The sequence below is a fragment of the Euphorbia lathyris genome, chromosome 9, assembly GCF_963576675.1.
Source record: "Euphorbia lathyris chromosome 9, ddEupLath1.1, whole genome shotgun sequence".
NCBI lineage: Eukaryota > Viridiplantae > Streptophyta > Magnoliopsida > Malpighiales > Euphorbiaceae > Euphorbia > Euphorbia lathyris.
The window spans coordinates 53027902-53034348 of record NC_088918.1 but is presented as its reverse complement, the minus strand read 5'-3'; positions in this window follow the sequence as shown (position 1 = coordinate 53034348).

Sequence of the window (6447 nt, the reverse complement as noted above, 5' to 3'; positions counted from 1 at the left end):
TCTAATTTTCTAGTTAAAGATCCAAAAGGCAAAGCTTTTTTTATGTCACTTTTCTAATGGCTAAATCCTAGGTTGGTAGTGATGAAAAACTAATAAAAATTAATAGAAAAAAATAATAAAATTAAAATAATAAAAGAGTATATATATGTAAAATTAAAAAATTATTAAAATATATATAATAATTAAAAAATAATCGAGCTTTTCGTGAGATTTCGAGTAGAATCTAAGGAAGCTCGATTCGGTCGTGCTCGAACCGATCCTAAAATACTTTTTAGGAAGATACACAAAAATTGAGAAATGCAATTACTTTGTTTAATATTTTAACTAAAAAACTTTGTTACCCTAACATTACTGAACATTTTTTATGAAAAAAAATCTCTTTGGAAAGTACCTATTTTGAAACATATGGATAAAATTACACCCATGATACTGAGATTTACCATTTTTCACACTTTGATACTTAGACTTTCTGTTTTTCACAGAAAAATGCATGGACTTATGATGACAAAACAATATAGTACCTATGACCTACTACAACCACCTAACCATTCAAAATGACGATGTTGAATAGTTTGATGATGTCCTTAAGTTAAATGCGGGACTCACTCGAGTTGTAAAGACAATTTAGCTCTTACCTTCAATCCCTAATCTTCCCCTTTTTTTTCTCTTTCATTTTTCGTTTTTCTCTCTAAAAGAATTCCTTCCAAATCTTCTCTTAAACCCTCAAGTAGGGTTTTGTGACAGTTATAGAGCAATCGTTAATGGCGGAATGATTTTTTAAAATCTTACGAGGCAGAATTCTAAAAGGAGAGCTTGCGTCTACTCTCACTAGTAAAGTTACCACAACTTCACCTTTTGGATATTGACACCTCTCTAACATTGCTAGCACATGCATCTATTCCATTAAAATATGTGAACTATGTTATCTTACTTATTGCTCAGCTCATTAATCTTTTGCTAATTTGGATCTTACAAAATGGATCTCCATTCTTTCACCTTTTCAACAAAATATATACTACATGTGTTTCTTCATGTTTGCTTGTGGTACTTTTGCACTCCTTCGACCCTATAATACATACAAATTTCACTTTCGTTCTAAATTATGTGTTTATATTGACCCATCATCCAACCATTACGAGGATATATGTTTGGACATTGACATCTATAGAATATATATTTACAAATTTATTGAATGCAGTGAAGGCGTCTTTTTGAAAGCTAGATAAAAATCCCCCGACAGTGTTTGTCCCTCTAATAAAATCGATGGTGGCAACACTACATCCGTAGATACTCAAACCGTCACCAAGTATTTCTAATTCACCAATTCCCCCAATTACTCCATTTAATTCTACACCAAACCCTCATTCTACTGCCATATTCCATTCCCCACCCTCACATGGTAGCCATACAAGCACACATCATTCAATAAAGAATCTTCCCCCAATCATGATCAAATCCTTCTCATACAAAGTCAACCACTCATGACCTATTCCTCTCCCAATTCTCTATTGTCCCCTATGCATGTGTAATTATATGAAAACTAGTATTATGCATGCGCGTTGCGCGGGTGGATAATTTCTTTTACATAAATTTAATATTTTAATATTTTTAAAATTTTATATTATTTACATACAGTGATATTAATATTTTATTTTAAAATAATTTAAATTTACTAATTGTAAATAAATTAACAAACATATCTTTATAATTGTTTGATAATAGTTTTTGAAAATGGTTGAAGTCATAATTTATTGGCAATGTTGACATGTTTGCAATGGTCCTTCATTTTCGTTCTTGTATAATACTTTTTCTATATAATCTTAGAATTTTAAAATATTTACTACACTTTGTGGCGATTTTTTTCTATCAAATTCTAACTCTCCTCAAAATTTCTTTTCTCGTGCTTTCTAAAATCTTTGATAAATCCATGAATTTGAAATAAGTATGTCTTTCTTTTTAAATTTTATTTGGTTTATATAGTAGTTTGGAGGTTTTAAATATTGAATTAATTATTACAACGAAAAATTAAATATGTTATAAAAAAATTAGTTATATTGGTTTTAATGTTATTTATTAAAGTTAAATGAATGAAATTTGAATGGATCCTTACATATTTTCTTATCGCTATATAATTTGTTTTCGTTGGGATATTTTGTAAGTTATTTTATTATATTTATTTAATATAAATATATATTTTTTCAGTTACATTGGTTTTAATGCTATTTATTAAAGTTAAATGTATGGAATTTGAATAGATCTTACATATTTTTTTTTTTTGCCAATGTGTTATAAAAAAATTTCAGTTATATTAGTTTTAATGCTATTTATTAAAGTTAAATAAAGGGAATTTGAATAGATGCTTACATATTTTTATCGTCATATAATTTTGTTTCATTAGGATATTTTGTAAGTTATTTTATTATATCTATTAAATATATATTAGATTAGATATAATATTTATAATATTTATAATTTTCCTTTATTACTATTTTGACAATAAAAAATGTCTCTAAAACTCTCCTCATTAATTTCTCGCTACTTCCACTATTATATATAAATAAATATAATATAGATATAAAATCCATCACTAAAAATGAGAAAAGTAATCATGACAAAACATGATTTATAATTGAAATAAATTTTATTGTAAATATAATGTTTTAATACTTTTTTAATTATTTTCTTCAATATGTCTTCAACTTCAATAAACAACTATTGTATGAAATTTTATATCTATTCATATAAAAAATACATAAAAATAAAAAATTCAATCTATATGAGTTAGATAAACCCAAATTAAAAAAAATCAGTGGACTTCATCGAGTTCTGAATTTGAAAAATTAATTTAACTCCAATTAAACCAAACAACTGAGTTCATATAAAGCCGAAAATCCAAATTTTAGTTAAAGTTAACAAAATGTTTCAATATCTTTTTAATTATTTTCTTCAATATGTCTTCAACTTTAATAAACAACTATTGTGTGAAATTTTATATCTATTCGTACCAAAAATGCATAAAAATAAAAAATTCAATCCATATGAGTTAGATAAACCCAAATTAAAAAAAATCAGTGGATTCATCGGATTCTGAATTTGAAAAATTAATCTAGATCCAATTAAACCTAACAATTGAGTTCATATAAAGCCAAAAATTCAAATTTTAATTAGAATTAACAATCGAAACGATTACACCTAGCAATTTATACTAAAAAGAATGAAAATATACAAAATCTTTATTTGGTTATTTTGAAAAGAAAAAAAGACAAATAAAAAAGAAAACATAGATAAGGCAGCGAGAGGTGTGGAACAACACAATTGAGAACAAAATAGCTACTACACATGAAAAAATCGAATAATTAGCTTCGAAAATATAACAATTTCGTGTAATTTTTGACACATTTGCTTTTTTCGATTTCAGTTGTCTATGTCTCTTCTATTTCCATCTGATTTCTTCAATTGGAAATATCAAAGTCTAAATTCTCCCAATTATTGTAAAAAAATCCATTAATACAGTTTATGAATGGAAACCACTCTTAAATGAATCTCTTAATGAAGTAAGAACAAAATTATAAGACTATATTATTTGAAGTAAGAACAAAATTATAAAATTAAAAACAAAATACATAATCAAAATTAAAGGAGATCTTTGATTTTCGGTGGCCAATGAATATAATAATGGAATACTATATATTATGCTTTATATATAGATTTATTTGTGATTTTTGGATTTTCTTCGCTTTGTGGTTTTTCATCTTATTGTAACTCATATTTTCTTTTATATTTTAATTAATGGACTATAATAATTAATAATAAATAATGTGTCAATATAGTACTTATGATATAGAGATAATAAAAGCTCATTAACTCATTTATTCTTTTTTTTAAAAAAAAAAAATTGCGCACAATGCATAGGTAAGCTCTCAACCACTAGGCTAAGAACTTCACCGCAACTCATTTATTCTTTTTTTCAAAAAAAAAAACTCATTTATTCTTTTTGCTCCTACGGTACCAACTAAGCTAAAAAGCCTCTAAAACACTTCTTGTAAATTCTTTCTGTTTCCGCTATTAGATATAGTATAGATTTCCTTACATCTCCACATATCGCACACCGAGCCTTTCCCTCTCACCTACCTCACCACATGGTACCGTTTTATGTATCTCATATCCTTTTTCTCAACTACCCTCAACCAATAATTCATTTTCCATTCAAAGTCAAGAAATATCTCTCTTGACTAATTCGATCCACACACATATTTCTTTGTCCACTCTTTCTCTTGCTCCTAATCCAAAACCTCTTAGTACCACCACTGTAACCCATCATCATCACATGCAACTTTGATCGTCCATTTTAAATTCTCTAAGATGATTTTTGCATTGCTTGCTACTCACTACGATGGAGAAGTGGATCCCAGTTATTTTTCAAATGCTAATAAATTATCTCAATGGCGTCAAGTTATGACCAACGAAAATCACTGCACTTTTAGATAATAAAACTTGGATTTTGGTCCCACGACCCAAAAACAGAAACATTGTGACATGATGATGGCTATTCCGTACTAAATGACGATCTGATGGCATAATTGAATGATATAAGGCCCGATTGTTGCCCGAGGATTTACTTAATAACGTTTCTTGTACTACAAGGAAACTTTTAGTCTGATTGTCAAGGCAGCGATAGTTCGATCATTTTTCCCTTAGTGCCTCTAACAGGTGGTTTGTTAACCAACTCGATATCTCAAATGCCTTTTTGTACGAAACCTTACTAAATCTATTGATATGAAGCAACCTTAGAGGTTCAAAGACAAGGACAACCAAATTCATGCATGTCTCCTAATAAACCCTCAACCATCACCTCAAGAATAGTTCATTCGCCAAAAACTCTTTTTTGCTCAACTTGGTTTTTTGATGTCTCGACTTGACAACTCTCTTTTCATTCAACAAATTAACACTAGTAAAACATATATATTATGTTATATTGATGATATTTTTGACCATCATTACTAATCCCCTCTTTTATTCAACAAACCACAATGAGAGTTTCGAATTCGCAACCTCGGGCACGTGTCTTACTTTTTGGGCATGTAAATTTGCTAAGACCGATATTCACCTTTGTCAAACTCGATATGTTACTGACATTATGGATCGTGTTAAGATTATCGATATCAAGCATTGTCTAACCCCTATGGCTACGACACTAAATGTGTCCAAGGAAACTGGAACTCACTTAGAATATGGGGATGAGTTTCGGAGCATTATGAGAGCTTTATAGTATCTCACCCTAACTTGGTCTGATATTGCCTTAGAAAGGGGTCAAACGTATCCTACGATACATTGAAGGGACATATGACTATGGTCTCTTATTTTCTCCATCCCCTGTATGTCTGACACAATGCTATTCAGATAATGAAGGCAAATATTGGGTAAAGCTCTTAATATGCGATGTTCCCAAGCCGGTAAGATTGTCCCAATGACAAACGTTTGGCGGGGGCCTTTTGTATTTACCTCGGCAATAGATTGATCTCCTAGCACACTCGGAAGCAACCTACTATTTATCGCTCTTCCACAAAATGTGAATACAAGGATGATGCTAATGTTATAACTGAGCTCCTTTGACTTCACTCCCTTCTTTGTAAAATCGGTTAACCAATGTCACGCCCAATTCAACTTTGTTGTGATAATATGGTGCCATATGCCTAATTGTTAATCATGTCTTTCATGCACACATGAAACATATTGAATTCGACTATCACTTTATACGCAAATAGGTTTAACATGGCTTCATATATGTTTGCTTTATTCATATTAAAGACGAGGTAATTAATATACTGACCAAACCTCTTTCGAGTGTTTGCTTTCAAAGTCTTCATAACCGTCTAAAGCTCACATCTCAACATAGACTTGACAAGACGTGTTTGTGATAATCATTATAATTATCTCAAATAATTATTCTTATTATTATTATTATCACTTAGCTCTTGTAAGATTAGGATAACATTATTTTATCTTAATCTTTTGTATAATTAGATGGGGTTTTTTCCTCAACATATTCCTATTAGATTCTGCCATCTTTACTATTTATACTACATATTGTAATATTTTAGTATAATTACCGGTCCTCTCAATTATAACAGATTAGAGACATAAAGGAAGGGTTAAACATAGATTCCGCATTTAAGTCAAAAATTTGGTCAAATTATGCCGTATGAATTTTTTTTATAGTTAACTGATTGTAGCGGGTGATAAGCATTATATTGTCCAATAATATTAAGTTGATATTTTTTTGGAGGAAAATAAAATTTTAGATATCAAAATGTAAAAATGAATAAAGTTAAGGTAGTATTGATGTAATTTACTTGAAACTTAGCGAGTTCCAGATGTTTCGCTCATGTGGCATGAGATCGATTCTTGTAACAATTAAAATGCTCTTATGTCAGTACATATGTAAAC